General features: G+C 36.8%; 1 protein-coding gene across 1 annotated transcript in view; it reads right to left on the bottom strand.

The window, feature by feature from the left end:
* LOC123683507 (methylglutaconyl-CoA hydratase, mitochondrial) overlaps nucleotides 1-23,538 on the bottom strand; it is a 222,969-nt gene that overhangs the window by 146,735 nt on the left and 52,696 nt on the right. The gene's annotated exons all lie outside the window — the stretch shown is intronic.

Below are 23,538 nucleotides of genomic sequence, written 5' to 3'. Positions count from 1 at the left end.
AACAACCACTAAACATCCATGCCCTTGCCGGGATTCGAACCCGGTACCTTAGCTTTGGCAGTCGGGAACCATCCCACTGCTGCCACCAAGGCAGGCCGACTTCTGCACCACTTCAACCAAGAACCACTCAAGAGAGACCCAATCTTCTTCTTTAACTGCCGTCTCCTCAACGGAGGTTGGCGACCATCAACTGGAATTCCTCTCTGTCTCGTGCCAAATGGATGATCGTACTGGCCTCTCTTATATCAAACCACTGGCGTAGATTTCGCAGCCAAGAGAATCTTTTACGCCCGACGCCTCTTCGTCCTTCGATCTTTCCCTCAACGATTAGTTGCAGAAAACTGTACTTGCTGTTCCTAAAAATATGGCCGAAATAAGCTGCTTTTCTTCGCTTTACTGTTGTTAAAAGCTCCTGTTCTTTATCCATTCTTTGGAGTACCCTATCATTTGTTACTTGTTCGGTCCATGATATCTTTAGTATCCGTCGGTATCGTATAACCACATCTCAAAAGAATCCAAACGTGACATGGTCCGCGCCTTCAGCGTCCACCCCTCAACTCCGTATAACAGTGTGGACAGTACATAGCATTTGGTGGCTCGCCATCGAGTAGTCAAACTCAGATCACGGTTGCAAAGCAATGTCTTGATTTTAAAAAAGGTATTTCTAGCTATTTCGATTCTACTCCTAATTTCTTCATCAGGAGAGAGACCCAATCAGTGCAACGGAAAAGGTAGGATTTGAAGGGTTTAAGATTTGAAAATTTATAATACAGTCCACTTTAATTCAATCCCACAACATTTGGTCCAATTCGGGCACGGATGGTCAATTTTGAGTGTTCATTCTTTGATTCAGGTAAAAATAAATTCATTTCATTAATTTCATTTTATTATCTTATCAGTTTCATTTCTTTCACATATGCGCCTCACCTTCAATACGCTGTGTTGATTTCTATCGGGGCATACACATTGAGAGGTTATTTCGAAATTATCATAATTTTCATTTAATTTCATTTCGCATTGTCATTCATTTTATTAGGTCAGATAAATTGAAAAAGTCTTTCAATCTACGCCAATCTCAATTTAATTCATTGGATGAGATTTATAAAACTGCCATACATGCAGAAACAGACATGAGTTTATTTTCATTATTGGAAGTATCGATGGAAGGCGTGAATCGGATAAGGGATGAGTTTTACGGTTATCATAATACGATAATTGGAGTCGCTGACTCCGTTGAAGGAGTAACTTTCGAGGAACAGGATGTTGTTAGGAAACAGTTCAATGAAAAATTTCTAAAAATAAAACAAGTTTTTCATAATTTGAGTTCAATATGTACGAAAACAGACAAAGGAAATGATCAGGTTTGTAATCTTCAACTGAAAGAGATTGAGCTCAAAACATTTTCGGGTGATATTACGGAGTTTCCAAAATGGGTTGATATGTATGATGCCGTTGTTCACAACAATAAAAAACTCAGTGACATCGAAAAGTTCAATTATCTTTTAAGTTCGTTAAAGGGTCCAGCCTATTCACTTGTTCAAACGTTGACCATGACTTCACTTAATTATAAAATCGCTTATGACACTTTGAAAGACAGATATAAGAATACTCGTCATTCAGCTGTGGCGTATTGGTCTAAAATTGAAAGCACCCCAAGCATGTCATCAGACAATTCAAGTGAATTGCAAGTACTTCTAGATACCTTTGAGGAAAATAAGCGTGCATTACTCAATTTGAAAATCGACAATTTTTGGGATTTTGTTACTATGCAAATGTTACTTAATCGATTACATATTTCTGTTGCCTCGCGGTTTGAATCGTTTCATAATTCTTCAGAAATTCCCACCTACCAAAAACTTCACGATTTTCTCTCAAAACAGTGTCATGCCTTAAACAATGTTAATTTAGGCACTTCTTCCAAGATCCTACGGAAGAACACACAGATTAAAAGGCCTTTCACTAGCAATTCATTCATTTCACAAACATCAGGCAACTCGTCTATTACATGTCATTTGTGTAAATCACATCATTTAGTTTATCGATGTCCTAAGTTAATTGAATTGAGTCCCCAACAAAGATTCAAACTAATTCAAGGCGAAAAATTATGCATTAACTGTCTCAATAAACATTCAGTTTCCGTTTGTCAGTCCAAAAACTCATGTTTCAAATGCGGTCAACTACATCATACACTCCTACATTCAGATCCTCCTCCAGTTCAAAAAAATCCAACTGCAGGTTACTCGCAAAGCGCACAACAACCTAAACCTCACTCCTCTATAAATGCTGGTTTTCTTTCTTCAACCTCAAGTGTTTTACTCGGAACAGTCAAGATAAATGTTTTGGATAGTTTTCACCGTTTTCAACCATGTCGATGCGTTATAGACTCGGGGAGCATGACCTCTTTCATTTCCCAACGTTTTCTTCTGAAATTAGGTTTTCGTAGTAACGATTTAAGCATTAATCTTAACGGATTAGAATCGATGAGCAGGCCTCAAGACTAGGTTGTGTATCACTTTCAATAACTCCTCATTTTGACACCGACACTATATTCAATATTGAAGCTATCGTTCTGAGGAGAATTTGTGACCACCTCCCTTCTGGTCCTGTTTCATGTAGTTTACCAAACAGTTCAAATTTAGTATTGGCTGATCCCAATTTTGCAAAACCAGGAGCTACAGACATGCTCTTAGGAGCTGATCTTTTCTCCAAAATTCTACTAAACGGACATGTCCACGGATCTTCCGGGGAGCCAGATGCTGTTAATACCCATTTAGGATATGTTTTGATGGGTAAAATTGAGTTCGCAACTTCAAGTAATTCAATTTCATCATTTTTGTGCCATTCTTCTATGGAAGAGATCGCTTATGACATCAAAAGGCTGTGGGAAGTTGACGAAATCCCAAGTCAATCTGCTATCTCGGAAGATGACTTGCTGTGTGAACATATATTTTCAGAAACATGTTCTCGAAATTTCGAAGGTCATTTTACTGTTTACCTTCCTTTCAAACAATTTCCACGTCTACCAGAATTTCTCTGGAAAAAGAGATTAATACGGGATCCTCTCTTTTATGAGCAATACTGCTCTTTCGTGAAAGAGTACTTAGATCTAGGTCACATGTTACTCAGTACGCCATGTGAAGATGAGTTTTATAACTATATTCCACATCATCCCGTTTTGCGACCCGATAGTTCCACGACTAAACTTAGGGTGGTCTTCAATGCCTCCGCTCATCTACCACATCAACCTTCACTGAATGAAACTCTTTCGATAGGCCCTAAGCTTCAACGCGATATAGTTTCAATATTGTTGCTTTTTCGTTTACATGCAATTGTATTCACCGCAGATATTCAGATGATGTACAGACAAATTTTGGTTCACCCTAATCACTGTAATTATCAGAAAATTTCCTGGCGATTTTCACCTGATGATCCTATTCAGAAATATCGACTACTCACGGTCACCTATGGTTTGGCCTCATCCCCATATTTAGCTCTTCGTACTTTGACGAAATTAGCCGAAGTAGAAGGAAACAAATTACCTTTGGCTGCTAAGGCGGTTCAAACTCACACCTATGTGGATGACGTCGTTCATGGTGCCTCTTCTCTGGAGCAAGCTCTACTGTTGCAGACCGAGCTCATAGACCTCTTACATCTAGAGGGATTTCACTTGAGAAAATGGGCCAGTAACTCTACTGAATTACTGATGCATTTACCACCAGCTGATCTCAGCTATACACCTCTTCAGTTTGACGATCGAGCGTCCGTCAAGGTTCTGGGGTTGCAATGGGAGCCGAGGTCTGATTCTTTCGAGTTTTTTTACGATGTTCAGAATACTGACTGCACCAAACGAAACATTCTTTCACACCTGGCTCGAATTTTTGATCCCCTTGGTAACATATCACCAATAACTTGTTTTCTGAAATATTTAATTCAAATGATTTGGATTTCCAAGATTGATTGGGATGACACCCCCCTTTTGAATGTTATCAAGTTGTGGAATCTTTATTTGCAGGAGATTCCACTTCTTCGGGAATTCAAAGTTCCTCGATTCATTTTGCCTCATGGTGAAAACCACCGTCATGAGTTACATTGCTTCGGAGACGCTAGTGAGAGAGGATATTGCGGGGTTATTTACCTTCGTAGCTTTGTTGCTGAGAGAGAATGCCAGGTTCAAATTCTAACATCTCGATCTAAAGTTGCTCCAATCAAGAAATTAAGTCTACCTCGTTTGGAGGTATGTGCATCAGTTTTGGTCACTAAACTTGCCTTTCATGTTATACAAACTTTTCAGGATAATTTGCACATCAGTAGTGTTTATTACTGGAGTGACTCAACCATTGTATTGAATTGGATAAAGGCTTCTCCACACAAATGGAAAACCTTTGTTGGCAAAAGTTTGCTTCTATTAAATCTTAATCATCACCTCAATCCTGGTTTCATGTTTCCTCTGCCTTGAATCCAGCCGATGTAGGATCTAGGGGTGCAAGCCCTCAAGAATTGCTACAAGGTTCGTTATGATGGGCGGGTCCTAAGTTTCTTCAAGCTTATAATTTTCAGCCAGGACCTAGTGAACTTCCTATTTGTCAGGATGTTCTAGTGGAAGAACGACACGTATCTTTCAGCACTATTCCTTCTCACAACCTCTTAGATGATTTGATATCGAAACATTCATCATTTTCGTCTCTAACCCGAATCGTAGCTTTCATGTTTCGGTTCATAAATAATTCTAGATTTCCAACAAAAGGCATTTCAGGGTGCCTTGGTTCAACCGAATTTTATAACGCATCTCTTATTCCCGTTAAACATGTTCAAATGATATTTTTCGAAGATGAAATTGTCAAAATTCAAAAGAGCATCAAACTTCCGAAATCTTTTCTCAAACTCTCTCCGTTTATTGATTCTGATGGTGTTCTAAGAGTTGGAGGTCGCCTTAGAAATGCACCTATTTCACTAGATAAAAAATTTCCTGCTCTTCTGCCCAGTCGTTGCAAGTTAACTGATATTATTATCATGCATTTCCACAAAACTCATTTTCATGCTGGTACCCAAACGGTCCAGTTCCTGATTGCACAGCGCTTTTGGATTATATCATTTCGTCGCTCAATTAAACGAGTTCTTTCGAAATGTTTGACGTGCTTCAAACAAAATCCACGTTCTTTTCAACCTCCATTGATGGGAGATCTTCCCATTGCACGCATTTTACGCTTAAAACCGTTTCTTCATACAGGAGTCGATTACGCCGGCCCTTTCAAGGTAACTATGAGTCGACACCGAGGAATACGCTCCTCTAAAGCATATCTCTGCCTTTTCGTGTGTTTTTCGACGAAAGCGGTCCATCTCGAATTGGCTTCGGATCTCTCCATGAATTCGTTTCTGGCTGCTTTGAAACGATTTGTTGCTCGCCGCGGTAGGTGTTCTGATTTGTATAGCGATTGCGGTACAAATTTTGTGGGTGCTCATCGCCATTTGAATAAGTTGTTCGCAGATGCGGCTGCTCAAGAATCAGTTAAATGGCATTTCAATACCGCCTCTGCTCCCCATTTCGGCGGTCTCTGGGAGGCTTCGGTCAAAAATGTCAAAACTCACCTATCACGAGTCGTAGGAGATCAGATCCTCTCGTACGAAGAACTATACACGGTCATAACACAGATAGAAGCATTGCTCAACTCGCGACCCTTAACTCCATTCAGTCATGATCCGAACGATTTCACTGCTTTAACTCCGGGTCACTTTCTCACCTTGGAACCCTTAACTGCTCTACCTGAACCTTATCATTCTAGCCAGCATATAAATAGGCTCACCCGGTGGCAAATGATCGAACGAATGCATCTTGATTTCTGGACACGTTGGTCTAAAGAATACTTGCACCATTTACATCAACGAAGTAAATGGACCACTTCTGAAACTCCTATTAAAGAAAACACCTTGGTTTCAATAAAATCTGACAATCTTCCACCCTGTCATTGGCAATTAGGACAAATAATTCAATTACATCCAGGTGCTGACGGTCAGACAAGAGTTGTGTCTGTCAGAACTAAGAATAATGTTCTCAAACGCTCTATTGTAAAACTCTGTCCTCTTCCTATAGAAGACAATTAAACACTGCGTGTTTGAGGTGGGCGGCATGTTCAAACCGCATTTTTTTTTGTTTTATATTTGTTTATTTGGTTCACTAATCTCATTTTTCATTTTATTTCATTTAATATCAAGCACTATTGACCAATCATTTTCGTATTCCCCCCATACCTTCAAATCTATCTTTTACGTCTCTCGACGCACGCATGGATCAACGCAATTAATAGTCGATTCAATTGATATCTACGCATAAGCAAGACGTATCGATTTCCCATACGATTTTCATCAACTTTTCACGATTTTTCTACAAAAACAAGAATTTCTACAATTTCTGCAAAGCGGAACATCAAAGCCGAGAGCCTTTGGTTAGATTTCGACATCTGCACCACTTCAACCAAGAACCACTCAAGAGAGACCTAATCAGTGCAACGGAAAAGGTAGGATTTGAAGGATTTAAGATTTGAAAATTTATAATACAGTCCACTTTAATTCAATCCCACAACAACCACCCTCAATCATTTGCTGTACATGGATTATTTGAAACTGATAACAGGCAATAAGAACCACCTAGAAATTATGGTCAAACTAGTGGAACATTTTTCGAAAGATGTAGGTATGGAATTCGGATTGGACAAATGTCGTACTCTCAGTGTTGAGTTGCTTTCTAATTATATAAAATAAATACTTGGAAGGTGACTTTTTGTGACGATTTTTTATTGACAACTTCGTTCTGACTTAATCTTGTGTCATAAAGACAATAACTCACTACAAAAAAATATAACATTTAAAGCATGAAACAATGAAGTACAGCATGTCCTAACATTCTCCGGCCCCAAGCTTATTCCACACCCAACCTTGCTGGAGCCTTCAAGATTCGACCAAACCTTGATCTTTCGACTGGGTTTTCATTCTTCTCTTCTTTTTTCTTATTCTTTTGTTTCTTTTCTGTAGTGATAACTTCTTTACTGTTTGATTCTGATGCTGTTCCTAATTCTAATGGATAAATCCTTTGGAATGGCCTAATTATTATTCCGTTCTTCGTTTTTACTTTTGCGACCCGGCTAACTCCATCTTTCCCATTATAAATATCTAATATTCTTCCCATTGGCCAAAGTAACCGTTTCAGATTATCTGCTTCAACCAAAACTACATCACCAACTTTAATCTGCTCCGTCTTCTTCCTGTGACCTTTATTAACTAACTCTGCAAGATACTCATTTTTAAATCTTTCCCGTAATGAATTTCGAACATTTTGCAAATGTGTAAAACGACCTTTTAAAAATGTCGCGTCTACCTCGTCTAAATCCGCAACTTCACCCAAAAAATTTGTACCTAACGACTGTGAGTGTATAGGCCTTAAAAACCTTGCAGGACTAAGAACCTCCCACTCATCGGCGCTGGAAACATAGGTGAGTGGTCTTTCGTTAATTACTGCTTCTACATCGCAAAGCACAGTGTATAACTCAACATAATATAACGATGCTTTTCCCAACGATCGACGCAATAATTCTTTTACAACCTTTACTAATCTTTCCCACCATTCGCCCCACTACGAAGCCGAAGGTGGATTGAATATCCATTTAATTCTTTTTTGTCCCGAAAAATTTTCAATTTCTTCCCAATTTAATATTTTAAACAAATTATTACTTCCACGAAAGTTTGTTCCGTTGTCAGAATAAATGGTGTTTGGTCTACCTCGTCTACTGATGAAGCGTCTTAGCGAATATAAAAATGCTTCTGTTGAAAGCGATTTAGCTAGTTCAAGATGAACTGCTCTGTAGACTGCGCACGTAAACAATACAATCCAAACTTTGCTACCATCTTTTAGTAGTAATGGTCCTGCTAAATCCACACCCACAACTTCAAAAACCCCCGCGTCGTTTATTCTGTTTGCTGGAAGAGGCGCAAAAGGAGTTTCAAGTGGTTTAGATGTATGTTTTTTACAATTTACACAGGCAAATATTATGGAATTTATCGTTTTACAGGCTTTTAGTAACCAGAACTTTTCTCGGATGACTCCTAATAAAATTTTTGGTCCTGCATGACAACTATTTTCGTGCTCTTCTATAAGTAGTTTCCTAACAATTTCGTTTTTACTTGGAAGAATGATCGGGTATTTAAAACTTTCGTTAAAATTTCCAAATTCAAGTCTTGTTTCCATTCTTAAAATCCCATTATCGTCTGTCATATACTCAAACTTACGGATTCCTTTTAAATTTTCTCCTAAATCTTTCCTTTGTACTCCTCTTAAAAGACATGTTTCTGCTCTTCCAAGTTCTTCTGTACTCAAAATCAAATGTTGGAATTTATTTTTGTCTTTTGCTTCTAAGCACTTGTTTCTTAGTTTATTTTTTAAATTATCGCCAAACCTCAAAATCCATCCAATAATTCTTTTAATTTTATTATATTTTGAAATTTGATTTATTTTTTGCCAAAATGCTTCATCTACTAAACTCTCTACTAAATTTGTATTGATGATCTTTTTTCGCTCCTTCTCAATTTCATCTTCTGTGGCACATAATTTTTCGTTTGGCCATTTTTCCTTACTTTCTTTTAGCCATTCTGGTCCTTGCCACCATTTTTTCTCCATAAGCTGCTTTCCACTGCAACCACGTGATAAAACATCTGCTGAATTAATTTCTCCTGGTACGTGACACCATTGATCTGCACTACTGTATTTTCTTATTTCCTTGATTCTGTTTCCAACAAAGGTATTCCACAACCCTTTTGTTTTTTCCAGGTCAAAACGATCATGGAATCGCTCCAGTAGGTAGTTTCTAGGTGTTTGAAGTCTTCTACTTCTTTAACCGTTTCCGCTAGTCTTACCCCAATTAAAGCAGCCATTAATTCAAGCCTTGGGAGTGTAATTGGTTTTATTGGACTCAACCTAGTTTTTGCTAACAACAGTCTAATGAAAACTGAATTTTGATACTCCAACCTAAGAAAAACACAAGCCGCATAAGATACTTTTGGCGCATCTACAAAAACATGAATCGATTTTTTTGTTATCATGTCTTCATTCTCTATATTATCTGTCAAACATCTAGGAATACTACAAAAACTTAAAAGATTTACACTTTTCAGCCAATTCTCAAATCGTTTCTCTAAATCCTCAGGCAGTTTTTCATCCCACATAAGTTTCAAGCTCCAAGTTTCCTGCAGCATAAGCTTTGGTAACAACGTAAAAGGAGCTGTGAAACCAATAGGGTCAAAAACTCGCTGAGTTGCTGATAAAATACCCCATTTTGTCCTTGGAATATCCTGAAGAGAACCCAAATTTTTAATTCCGCATTTTAGAATGTCATTTGCAAAGTTCCATTGCATTCCTAGAATAGAAATAATTTTATTTTCGCTGTTTTCCTGGTTTATTAAATTTTCTTTATTTTGTCCGTTATAAGTCCACCCCCTTAAATCAAAATTTGCTCTTGGTAAGATATCTTTTGACTCCCCTATAAATTTTTCCAAATCTTTTTCGTTTTTTACGCTGTAAACACAGTTATCAACATAAAACGCATTTAAAAGTTGACCTGCAATTTCTTTAAATTTTTTCTCTTTTTTTAAGTGTAAATTTACTGTAGCTGCTAATAAAAATGAACTAGGCTTTAACCCGAAAACGACTCTACAATGTCTAAAAATTTTAATTTGTCGTTGTTCGTAATCTTTCCACCATATAAATCGCAAATAGTCCCTATCTTCTTTTTTAATGCTAATTTGTAAAAATGCTTTGACGATATCTGCTGTTATCCCTATTTTATGTAGCCTAAATTTTAAGATAAGAGGAATAACTAACTCAATCATATTGGGACCCTTTTCTAGTAGATCATTAAGAGAATTACCGTTTTTATCCTTTTGTGATGCATCAAATACTGGCCTTATTTTTGTTGTGTAGCTTCCTTTATGACAGCATGATGCGCCAATAGTGGTGTCCTTGTTCACATTCGTCCTGTTCCACCTCTTGGATAATTCCCATTTGCTCCCATTCATTGAAAACTTTATCGTAATCTTTAAATGTATTTATTGAAAATAAACGCTTCGTGTTTGAAAATAGTCGATTTTCCGCTAGTTTAAAATTTGATGTTATGTTAGGAAAACCGTCCACCCATGGTAAAGACACCTCGTACCTGTTTTCTTCATTTATTCTGATGCTTTCCATGATCTTTTCCAGTGTCTGTATCTCTAACTCCTCTCTGCATTTTTTCTCTGCTGGTTCTTTTATGCCCAACACGTCTAAATTCCATGAATTTGCTAAAGAAGAATCAGAAAAATAAGTAGAAACAAACATATTACTTTTATTACAGCTTTGTTGACCAATTATGGTCCATCCAAAGTTTGTTCCTACAACTACTATAGACTCATTTAATCTGATTATATTTCCTGTAAGAATTTTTCCAAAAATATCTGCTCCCATTAATAAGTTTACTTCGAAATCGTTAGAAGCAACGTCATTTACAAGTATATTTTTTAATTTTAACTCTTCAATAATATTGATATCATTTAGCTTTGGTATATAATTACAGATTTTATCCTGTTCAAGCAAAAACATACCAACGCTAAAAGTTTGTTCTAAATTTTGAATATTTGCTTTGAATACGCGATGAATTTTTGGATCGCTTTGTAATCCGCCAAACATGCCCTGAACAATATTTTCCTCTCCGATTTTAAAAAGTCCTAACTCTTCAGCGCATTTTGTTGTTATATATGAACGCTGTGAGCCAGAATCTAGCAGAGCCCTTACTGTTCTTGATCTATTATTATCAGAAATAATTTTTACAATTATTGTTTGCAGCAAAGTTTCTGAATTGACAGTTGTCATCGTTTGCTCAATTCTCTCCTGCCTATTTGCGTCCTTCTTTTCTTTCTCTTTCTCATGCAGATCGGGACACATAAGAGCATGATGTTTTCGTGTACATTTTACACATTTGACTATAGATTTGCAAGTTCTAAAACTGCGATTGGGTTTCAGACATGAAAAACAACCTCTTTTCTTTGCTACAGTTGTCTTTTTTTGTTCTAACGTCATTTTTGTGCTCTTATGCAATCCTGACTATTATGAGAGTTTGAATCGCAAAATATGCGAGAAAAATTGAGCTTACCTTTATTATTATTATTTGAACTGGGGTCGTTTTGCTTCGGTAAGCCTTCCGGGAACTGCGACCATGCAGATCTTTTGTTCACTACCCTACTCATTCATAGAAACCCAGGGAGGTCGTCAACGACGTTAATAAAATTGACAACCTCCCTAGAGGCCTTGGCCATTACCTCTCTGGTATCCAGGACCGGCTTGCCCATGTGAATGGTTCTTAGGTCAGCCAGCTCTGGACACTTGCATATCAAGTGTTCAGACGTTTCCACTTCCGATCCACAGAGTCTGCAAATCTCGTCTGCTGACTTACCCATACGGTACAAATGATGTTTGTACCGACAGTGCCCCGTCAGCAGTCCCACCATCACCCGAAGCTCCGCTCGTGACAGCTTCAGGAGTTTTCTGGTGTAAGTAGGTGAAATCTTCACGAATTTCTTTGCCTGAGCAAGTCTAGGTGTGTTAGCCAAGTGGATTGTCCTACTGTTCAACTCCCATAACTGGACCGCAGCTTTGTAATGGTCTTTTCCTATCCCACAGAAAGGCTCAAGTCCAGCAGGTCTTAACCTTGATGCACTTTTTGCAAGCTCATCCGCTCTCTCATTTCCTTCAACCCCACAGTGCCCTGGTACCCATAGTAGAGTCACCTTATTTCCTCTGACCAGTTGCTTTATGGTGTTACGGCACTCCCAAGTCAGCAGAGACCCCTGACAGCACGATTCCAGGATTCTCAGCGTGGTTTGGCTGTCCGTGGTAATGTAGATATGCGCCCCTTTGAGGTTCATTTTGAGACACTCCTGGGCGCATACATAAACAGCCATTATCTCGGTCTGTAGAATCGAGGGCTCACTTCCCAGGGCTTTAGAGATCCTCAGTCTAGGTCCATATATCCCAATGCCGGTGCCCTTCTCTGTTTTTGATCCATGTGTAAACCATATGGATGACTTTTTGTCCAGACGATTTATGAAACTTATTGCACTATGACGATCATTTATAACCGTTTCAAAGGGCATTTCAAAATCGTAGGTGGTTGGCATAATATCTGATGGTTTTGCGAGGTTTGAATCTAGTTGATTCAGTATCCTCATTTGTCCAACCCAGTTCCCAGGAAGGAGCTTTCCATTATGGGAAATCCTTATCATAGACAAACTAAAAAAATAGATGAGCCACTCGTACATTCCGCGCCATCTGTCGGAGTAGGACACTAATACACGAAAAAATTATTTTCAATTTGATAGTTAGATGTCGTTGCATTCATGGAGATCACTCGTGAATAGTGGCTCCCATACACGTTACGGTCTATTGGGAGGAAAGTCTCCAGGTTTATATGCAGCTTGTGTGGGGAGATGTATGAAAATAGTAAGTATAATGTATAATCATTATTATCAAAAAACCTTTGAAATGTCAACTGACACAAGGAGTTGTTTGACACGTTCTTTTTGAAATATAATAAATTTCGATATGCCTGCAAGAGTGAAGACGTGCTGTGTTATTGGATGTGAAAATCGAGATGCAAGAAGGTAATTATAAAATATGAATTCAAAACCCAATTGAAAACTTTTTAACGTCAACACAAGATTTGCAGTACCTATAAAAAGAATATATTTATTTTATTTTCGTAGATATGCCATCACTACCGATGAGAAAATTCGAAAGTTGTGGCTTGAGCGCATCGGCAATAGGAAACTTTTGGAATTGGAGAAATATCAAATTAAGCATGTTAGAATATGCCAGTGCCATTTTCATGGTGATTGTTTGGAAAGCAATGGAAAACTGAAAAAAGGTTCTTTGCCCTCAATTGATTTGCCAGGTAATTAACTACTATGATGCATCCTTCAGAATTTTATTTGAATATTTTTCACCAAATGATTTCTGAAACTATTTTCTTATTACCATTATGTTTAAACTCATTCAAAATTTTGGAAAAGTTAGCTGATCAAATTAATATTCCAAATATTGAAACAATTTTCTGCAGAAATCATGTATCTTTTTCCAATTTTCTGATCAAAAAAACTATTATTTTCTTCATTATATTTTATATTAAAAAAGTCAATAAAGTTCTGAAGGGTACAGATCTTAGACACAAAAATTTCGATGCGGTTTGTAATTTGGCTTTCCAAAAATATTTAAAATGGAAGAAGAAGAAATGAATTGATTATTTTTGGTTCATAAATTTTATATTATATTCTAGAATCTAGATAGTTTATATTATTAATTATTTCCCTATTATAAGTTAATTAGTTCTGTTACCTATAAGAATTTAGGATTTTTCATGTATTGAATAAGTTTAGTTTTGTATTTTGTATTATTGAATTCATTAGTTTTAGTTTTTGAGAATGTTTTCAATGCAATTATTAGTTTATTGATTAGATATTTATGAAATAAATCTGTATTTTCAATTGGTGATATTTCAGTTAATAAATTTTTATTCTATCCAGAATTTGATTATTGATCCTCATTTCTCGATTCCAAAAGAAAATCAGATGAAAGTTCGTTGCAGGTATTATTTTCATGAAAATAAATTTCCTCACTCATCGATAACTTGCACGAATCCATTTCTGATTTCCTTTTGGAATTTGAATTTCAAAAAACTTTTTGCCTCTTGTATATGGGTGTACCTACCTATTCAAAAGGTGCACTACAGAATTCTTTTTGAGGCAGCTTTACGATACAGATTCCTTTTTCAATTGAGCTTTTTTCACGAATTAGTAATGTTCCACAAAAACAGATGGCGTTGAAGCTTGTTCTACTAGTGTCTCATCTATTCTCCGTTTAAATAGTCTATGATCCTTATTGCTTCGAGCAGGCTACATTTCCTTACATGTAGGTGTAAGGGAGGCAAGTCTAGTATGACCTCCATCGCTGCCGTAGGAGCTGTGCGCATAGCTCCTGTGACACCAATACACGCCAGCCTTTGCATTTTCTGCAACCTGATGCGTGTGGTGACCTCCTCGGTTTTTGTCCATCATGCTAGAGATGCATAGGTGACAATAGGGCGTACCTACCATCGCTGTGTATAACCACAGTACCATTTTCGGTTTCACTCCCCATGTCTTTCCAAAGAGTCTTTTGCATGCCCACATACCCGCCGTGGCTCTGGAAAGAGTCTTATCTATATGTTTCCCCCAGTTCAGTTTACTGTCCAGGATAACACCTTGATATTTACACTCACTAGAGAAGTGCAGAGTCTGACCATTTAAGGCCAGAGCTCTGAGGTCGAGATTCCTTCTTCTAGTGAACGGGATTATTGATGTTTTCGAGGGGTTGACAGTAAGCCCCTCTTCGAGCTTACCTTTAGTCTCAGTATTTTTCACATGCAACACAGAACACCTATCCTGACCCATTTTTACTGCTTTTTCCAAAGAAAAACTGGTTTGTGCAAGTTTTATTCGCTCGTCTGCTTCCACCTCGGCTTTTAGGAACTTCAGTAGACCCTGTAACTCGTTAACAAATTTATCATTAGTTAAACGGTTTCTTTCCCAAATTATTAGCAATTCGTGTGGTATAGCTGACTCAACCAATGGTAAAAGCATCGCGGCGTATTTGTCGGTGGTCACACCCAATGTTTCCAGCGCCCTGAGCTGAGTCTCCAATTTATCGTACAAATTTGATAAAGCCATACCTGATTTTTCCGGTGAAATATGTTGACTTAAATCGAGGCTTAAAAGCTCTCTTACATAAACCTGAATTAAAACCTCGTCCCTTGCAAATCTAGTTTTGAGATGGTCAACGGCAATTTTGTAATTGTTTGCTGAGGGTGGGAAACTTTCTACCAAATTATGGGCTGGCGAGTTTTCTTCGGTGGATTGGATAAGTTACTGGAATTTGTCTTCATCGGGCAAATCTAAATTTCCATCTATCTTGCGAAATTGACCCCAAAAATTTATCCAATGTTTGACATTTCCGTCAAACTTTTTTATTTCTAATTTTGGTAGGTTAAAATTCTTTGGAGCTTTTTTCCAGTAAAAAATTGCATTTGTTTGTACACTTGGTTACCTCAGTGCAAAAATTCATTTCCTCTGTGATTTCTTCACTAAATTCTTCGTCGCTGGGTTCTTCGTTACAAAGCAATTCTTTTATATTGTTGTCTAGGGAAAATACCTTTTCTGCTTTGACTAAAACTTGTTGCAGTAGTTCACTTATTTTCTCCTTATCATCCTGTCCTACCTTCTCAATCTCTTGGAAATGTTTTCTTGCAGCGTCCTCGACAATCTTTCTTTCCGTTTTCAAAGACTGCATGCTCTTCTCCAAAATTACCAGGGATGCCAATTATGTTGAGTTGCTTTCTAATTATATAAAATAAATACTTGGAAGGTGACTTTTTGTGACGATTTTTTTATTGACAACTTCGTTCTAACTTAATCTTGTGTCATAATGACAATAACACACTACAAAAAATATAACATTTAAAGCATGAAACAATGAAGTACAGCATGTCCCAACACTCAGCGTAGTGAGAGGAAGAATACAAGATGAACCGATCACTCTCGCAAATGGACAGCAAATAGAAGCTATGAAGTCGGATGATTTTTATAAATATCTTGAAATGAAACAGAACCGACGAAGCAACTACCTAAGAATGAAGCAAGACTTAAGGACTGAGTTCATTAGGAGAATCAAAAAAATCTTAAAAACAAACCTCAAAAGCAGGAACATGACGAGAGCCATCAACACATATGCATGTTCAATTCTAACATACTCATTCGGTATAGTTCCATGGAGCAAAACAGACATCGAAAACTTGCAACGTAAAATGAGAACGTTGATGACAAAAGCAAACAAGCACCATCCGAAAAGCAGCATTGAGAGGACTACACTGCCGAGAAATGAAGGAGGCAGAGGTCTTACGGACATCATGGAACTTGCTAGTGTGCAGATAGAAAGCCTACGGGAATACTTCAGAGATCAAGTACATCAGAGTTCTACAAAATACTGTGTGAAGCAGACGAATCAACACCTTTACAACTTCACAAGGAGCAGTTTTCATTCAACCACCAGACAAACCAAGAAAAACTGGAAAGATGGCGAGAGAAGCTTCTGCATGGAAGACATTTCAACGAGGTGAACCAGGATCATGTCGACATTGAGCTTCGAACTATTGGCTCACATCAGGTGCAATGTACCCAGAAACGGAAGGTTTTCTTTTAGCCATCCAAGATCAAGTGATATCAACTAGAAATTACTGCAGGCATATCATAAAGGATCGAACTATTACTGACGATCGATGCCGATATGGGTGTTCAACAAATGAGACAATACAACATATCACGGGAGGATGTCAAATGTTTGCAGGAAATGAATATAAAGAGAGACACGATGCAGTAGGAAAGATACTACACCAAGAATTGGCAACCATATTAAAACTAATTCATTGTGAAAAAATGCTATATTACAAGTACCGACCGGAGACCATCCTGGAAAACGAACGCTATAAGCTGTACTGGGATCGTACAGTTTTGACTGATAAAACAGTCCCTCACAATAGACCAGATATATTACTAGTCGATAAACATCAAAAGACAGCATTACTCGTTGACGTAGCAATACCAAATAACAACAACCTGCGTCAAAAGGAGGTCGAAAAAATTTCAAAATATAGGGACCTCGAATTTCAGATAAAGCGCCAGTGGGGAATGGTATCAACGAAAACTATTCCAATTATCATCTCAACAACTGGAATAGTGCCCAAAAATCTCAAGAGGAATATCAAGCAACTGGGACTTAGTGAGTATATGTGTAATATAATGCAAAAAGCTGTTCTTTTAGGTACTGCAGGGACGGTGAGAAAATTCCTAGGAGGCGAAGGACAGGTCCAAGGATCACGTGTAAGAGGACCAGAAGTTCGACGAGAACCAGGGGGACCACAAGGACCGGACACGACCGAGCTCTTTCCTTCTGATATTTTAAATATCTGGGATTGAGTGAATGTTCCTCTTAGCGAGGAGTGAGAAGCCGACGGCGAGGAGAAATCCTACGCGTATAGGCAAAAGTCGGGATAATAATAACCTTTATTGATCCCATAAGACATACAAATATGTATAAGGTAAGTCAAACTGAAAAAAGTAAAGAAAAATCAATCCTTATACTATACCTAAGTAAGAAAAAGGTTTTTATCAGCTAGATATTCACTAATGGAATAATAGCATTTTTTAAGCAATTCAAATTTTACCAATTTCTTGACCCTTATTACACTCAACAGTTTAATAAAAACAGGTAAATGGTTGTACAAAATAATTGCCTGGTAAATAGGAGAACATTCAAATTTGGTTGTTGCATGAGCTGGAATACATAAAGTTGTAATATTTCTGGTGGAATAGTAATGGAAACCTGATAATTTAACCATTAATTGTTCATGTTCCTTTATATAAATTAAACATCTGTAGATATATAAACTAGGAAGAGTAAAAAGTTTATATCTTCCAAAACAGGGCTTACATGAATCACGTGAATTCAAGTTGAAAATTAAACGTAATATCCTCTTTTGAGCCACAAATACTCTACCGGAATCAATCGAATTTCCTCACAACATGACATTATAATCAAGAAAGCAATAAACCAAACTATAATAAATACTTAAAATTGACTCTATGGATAACGGGTCTTCAATTCTGCTGATAGCGTAATAAGAACTACCCAATTTTTCGCAAACTGACTCGACTTGGTGATCCCATCTCAGAGAACAGTCCAAGTGTATTCCCAAAAACTTGTCTTGTTGATATTTAAAATCAAACCATTTGAGTGACACCACTCCACAAGCTTGCAAATAAGTTTATTACATATTGCCGTGAGTTCATCAGGACTCTGTGCTGAGACCGCCATCGACGTGTCATCAGCAAATATAGACAGGATACCTGGATTTCATGAGTCTCGAAGTTATTGAGATTTTTGTGCAACCAGAACAACTTTTTCAAGTTAGCACTAGCTGTTCTTATTTCTGAATTGATCCAATTTCTCCTGTTATTTGTGAATATCCTTGAAAATTTCATAGGACAAGTTCTTTCAATAGAAAATAATATTAAATTAACAAACTCAGAGAAACAGTGATCAATATCAAAGTGTGAATATATGTTATCAAAACTTACATTACTCAAATATTCAACTAAGGCATTCAAAGAATGAGGAGTTATACTTCTGAAAGATATTCTTTCAGAGTCCAATCTGTCAACAATAGCCGGTTTATTCATAATATAATCCAAAGCTAAGACTTTATGATCACCTATGTGACCTTCAAAAAGTCGAGCTCTACAATTTGAAGTATCATTAGTAGGAATGTAATCAATTTTAGATATAATAATAATAAATATATAATATAATGTTTATTCACTATAAACATCAAAAAAAAATTACAGAGGTATTCATTTCGCATTAGATGTTGAATTATTTATGTTAGTAAAGACTCTGGTCGGATCATGAGAAGTAACCTTCAAATCAAAACAACAAATCAAATCATCAAACAGCTGTTTTCGAGAACAAGTACCATTTTAATAATTGATATTGAGGTCACAACATAAAAATAAGACCTCTGCAAGTTTGATACATCTTTGCAAAATAAAATTTAATTTTTCAAGAAAGAGAAGAAAGTCACCGTCTGGAACTCTATAGGCACTCATTACACAAAACTTTTTATCATTTTGTACCACTGTAACTCCACAAAACTCAAACTGCATTTCATCAGAGAACTTAGATATTTCTATATCTTTCACAAGTAGATCATCCCTTGTGTAAATAGCAACGCCACCATGTTTATGGGTTAGTCTGCAATAGGAAGCCACACATACATAGCCATGAATAGTTATGGACTGTAGCTTTTCAGTATTACACCAATGCTCAACAATACTCACTACAAAAGGGCGCTCCTCCTCAAACAGCAGCTCCAATGTGTCAACCTTGTTGATGAGGGATTGAACATTTATATGAAGAATCTTGAAATCATGTGAGACAGTTGCTATTTGTTTAGATTCATATTCTGGCTCCGGAAAAAATAATTAGCACAAGCATTCTTCGGCCAATTTTTAGCATCCTGTACTTTCTCAAATTCACTGACAGGTACGAGAACCTTGAAGGATGCATAGATCTCCGCATAACGTGATTTGAGGATCTCGCATTTTACATTTTTGAATTTTTGTACAAGAAATTTTTGGAGCTCTTCAACAGTGGTGGAAGGGTTCAGCCTAGAAACATGGAGGGCTTTAAATTTTTCAACACCTTGAACAGTTGTTGGTTCCGAACACTTTCCAATAACCAGAGCAGGACGATTTTTCCTTTTAGCCTTTTTTAGAGGAACAGTTTTCCAATCACTTTCATTGATTACTTCAGAATTTTTGGTAGTCTGATTAATTCCTTTACCTAATTTCACATTCATGACAACATCATTCACCTGTTTAATTGTGATCTGATTTGTTTCCTGACCAGATTTCATTTGGGGGAATTCCTTATTGGATGATCTCAACACAGATTCACGGTGAATCCTCAGGTCATTAACCTGCGCAGGATTAACAGCTGCCGCACTCGCATTGCAATCATCGTCACGAATCCTCACCTTCACAGCCTTTCGGTTGTTTACATGTTTATTATAATAATAATAATAATAATAATTGACTTTATTCCCACAAAACAAGATCAATACAAATAATTTTACAAAGAAAAAAAAATAACCTCGAAAATGTGAGAATAGGCGGAGTCCAGTGATGCACCTAAGTACATCTTCTGTTCAACTCAACCTAAACAAAATATAACAAATTTCATTGGTATAAAACAACCTGAGACGTCTAATTACATTAGAAAATTTATACATATATAATATTTACAATAACTCTCTCTCTCTCTCTCTCTCTCTTTCATTTGGTTAGGACTATTTAAATACACAATTCAGTCCTTCAAATTCGATTCTGCTCAAGTTGGTAATGAGAAAAAATACTGGACTTGAATTTTTGCAGGTTCAATATTTTTAGTTGAGAAGGAAGGGCATTGTACACAGAAGCGATGTTGTACGTGAAACACCTCTGGAAAAAAGTCGTCCTATGCGCCGGTGGTGTTATTAAACCTCTACTTCGTACATTTATATTGTGTACATGACTTCTGTAGATTATTTTTCGGTAGAGATATTTAGGTACTTTATTTACCAGGATTTTATGATAAAAACATGCAGCGTGATATTTACGGCGATAATCCATATTGAGCCAACTAATCTCTTTTAATTTAGGCAATTGCCATAGACAACATCGGCGTAGTTGAAGGTTGATAGAACAAGAGAATCGCATAATAGTTTCTTCAATTTTTCCGGGATGAAATGGCGATTATTGTATATCGTTCTTAGTTTATACCGAGCACGTTGAATACAACTGGAAACATGTTTATCGAACCTTAAATTTGAATCAAATGTAAGTCCTAGATTTCGTTTGGCGTCTTCTATTTTCAGCAAATTATCTCCTATTTTTATTTTTATCATTTTCTTGATATCTTGAAAATGACTCCTTGGACCGAACAACATAACACAACACTTCTCTGGGTTTAGAAATAAATTGTGATCCAATGAGTACTTGCTCAATTCAGAGAGTTCGCGATTCATTGTTTCACATGTGTCATGAGCATTTTCCCTGTTGAATGACAAGTATACTTGAGTATCGTCAGCGTAATAATGTACTTTTGATTTTTTAAAGCAGCAGTTTTGCCCTGAGGTATAAATGGCATATAAAGCGGGGCCTAAGATTGAGCCCTGCATTACGCCGGTTGTGGTTATCAGATCCTGCGATACGGTGTTATCGATTATTACCCTCTGTGATGTTCCCTCAAAGTAGCTTCTGAAGAACTGGACTGCGCCCTCGTCCAGTCCGATATAGTGGAGCATTGCTAACAATACTGAACGATCCAAAGTATCAAAAGCTCGAGTGTAATCCAACAACACCAGCATGGTATACTGGTTATTGTCGGCTGCTCGAACTATATCATCTACGATATCAGATAGCGCAGTAGAGCAGCTGTGATCCTTACGAAATCCAGATTGCGTTTCTGGTAGTATGTTATTTGAGGTTATGTAGTTAAGAAGTTGTCCATTAATTACCTTCTCTAGGATTTTAGATAGGCATGGGAGAATGCTGATAGGTCTGAGATCTTTATACTCATTGGGCATGTTCACCTTAGGTTTCGGAATTAGAAGGGCTTTCTTCCATGATTTTGGATATATAGATTTTGTGATGCAGAAATTAATAGTATGAGTCAAATAAGGAAGGATGAAAGGACAGCATAGATGGATAGTATACATTCCTATTTCATCTAAACCGCATGCCTTGGATTTGATTTGGCTGATAATTTTGAGGATCTCAATTTCCGTTACAATCTCGAATTTCAGTACAGAAGTCAAATTTTCTCTCTTGTTACTTGAATAATATGCAATTGTTTGATTTAAGTTTCTTGTGGTTTGAGGGATTGAGGAGATGAAATATTGATTGATTTCGTCAGGTTTTTTTAGGTTTTCTGGAATAGTTTTAAGATTATCCTCGCTGTCACCACAATAGTATTTCAAATCATGCCAGAAGTTATTAGATGTTGAAAATTTATTATCGAGAAATGCTTTTTCTTCTTTTTTGATTGTTGATGATGTTAAATTCCTAAGTGATTTGTAATAAGCTCTATTAGTATCAGAACGGCATTTTTTATATTTACTAAGCGCTTTATTACGCATTTTTATCAGATTAATGACGTTCTTCAACCAAGGTTGCCTGTTACGTTTAGTTAGTCTTACTGTTCTTTTTGGCGCATGTAGATCCAATAAAATATTCAAACTCTCAGTTATAAAATCAACCTTCCTATCTATATCATTCATGTCATATATATTCCGCCATGGGATAGATTTTAGGTCTTGTTCAAATTGGCTGATATTAATATCACTCCAGTTCCTGACCTCTTTATATTTAATAACCTTAGTTATACTAGGTATTTCTACCTCACAATAAATAAATTCATGATCCGAGAACTGGAATGGCAAAGTGTCACATTCGAATATCTTAATGTTATTAGAAATTATAATAAGATCTATTAAGGAGCTACTTTGTGTAGTTATTCTAGTGGGGTGTGGAACTATCTGAGAAAGATTCGCCGATTCCAACACAGAATTGAACTCCATAACTTCCTTCGATAGGGAATCCATGTAGTCTATATTGAAATCGCCAACGCAGCATATTCTATCACAAAGAGGTACAAAGGATGATAAGATGTCGTCAAATTCAACTAGAAAATCAGATTGTCTGTAATGAGGGGGTTTATAAATACATCCCAGAATGAATTCACTCTTGCCCATCTGAACCTTAATCCATATTTGCTCGAAGTGATCATTACTTGTTAGTTCATTTTCCATCCGCGTGAATTTATAACCTTGTTTTATGAATAAGCCAACTCCTCCTCCCCTACTTTTTCTGTTCTGGAAAATACCGTGATATCCATAAACCCCTACATTCGTGTCTAATGAATTATCATTAAGCCATGTTTCAGATATGCCAATAAAATCAAAATTCTCAGAGTTCACGAATTGATCGAAGTCAGAAAGGTTTGGAGTAAGAGATCTAATATTAATGTGACCTATTCTTAAATTTTGAGCAGTTTTCATCGGGAATAGAGTTAGCAGAGTGTATTATAAGAATTTAAAGTAAACATTCATAAGAGTGATGAGTAAAACAAAAAAAAAAGAAAAATCCAGAGAAAGAGGCACAAAGATTTCTCACTGAGTGCTACTAAAAGAAATTTATCAGAATTAATCGAAAAATGACTAGTTATTAGAAATGAGGGAGAGCTTTACAAAAAAAAAAAAAAAACCCAATATAAAATATGAGCAATAGAGAAAACGAAAAGTATACGCTCACATAGATACCGCTCCGCCCTCAATTCACCAACTCTTCTAGCTGCTTTTCATCGGCGATCTGGATCTTTCGGTTGTTATGAAAGACTAGAATTCTTCCTCGATCGGTCCATGATTTGTTCTTGAATTTCTCTCTCACTTTCAGAAGGAGACTATAATTTTCAGTTGACAGCATTTCACACACCATTATATTTTTCCCTTTGAGTCGACTTTTATTATAGAATATTTCATCACGCCGCCACTGGGTGACGAATTCAACTATCAAAGGTGATGGTCTGTTCTCTTCTTGTTTGTTGTTCTTTCTTTTCAGGCGATAACAGGAGGCGATTTCGTTTTTATCGATATTTACGCCCAGATTTTTATGAATCATACTTAACAAATCTTCCTTGATGTCTAATCTTCCATTATTTTCAGGAATTCCACGAAATAAGAGTTTCTTGTTGTTATTCCCATGCATGATCTTATTTATGTTACGTTCATTTTTACTCACTTTTGATTGAATAAGTAGTATATTTTCATTCATCCTTTTTAT

Source organism: Harmonia axyridis, chromosome 6 (genome assembly GCF_914767665.1).
Source record: "Harmonia axyridis chromosome 6, icHarAxyr1.1, whole genome shotgun sequence".
Lineage (NCBI taxonomy): Eukaryota > Metazoa > Arthropoda > Insecta > Coleoptera > Coccinellidae > Harmonia > Harmonia axyridis.
The sequence above is the reverse complement of the archived record's forward strand: the minus strand, read 5'-3'. Positions and strand labels throughout refer to the sequence as shown.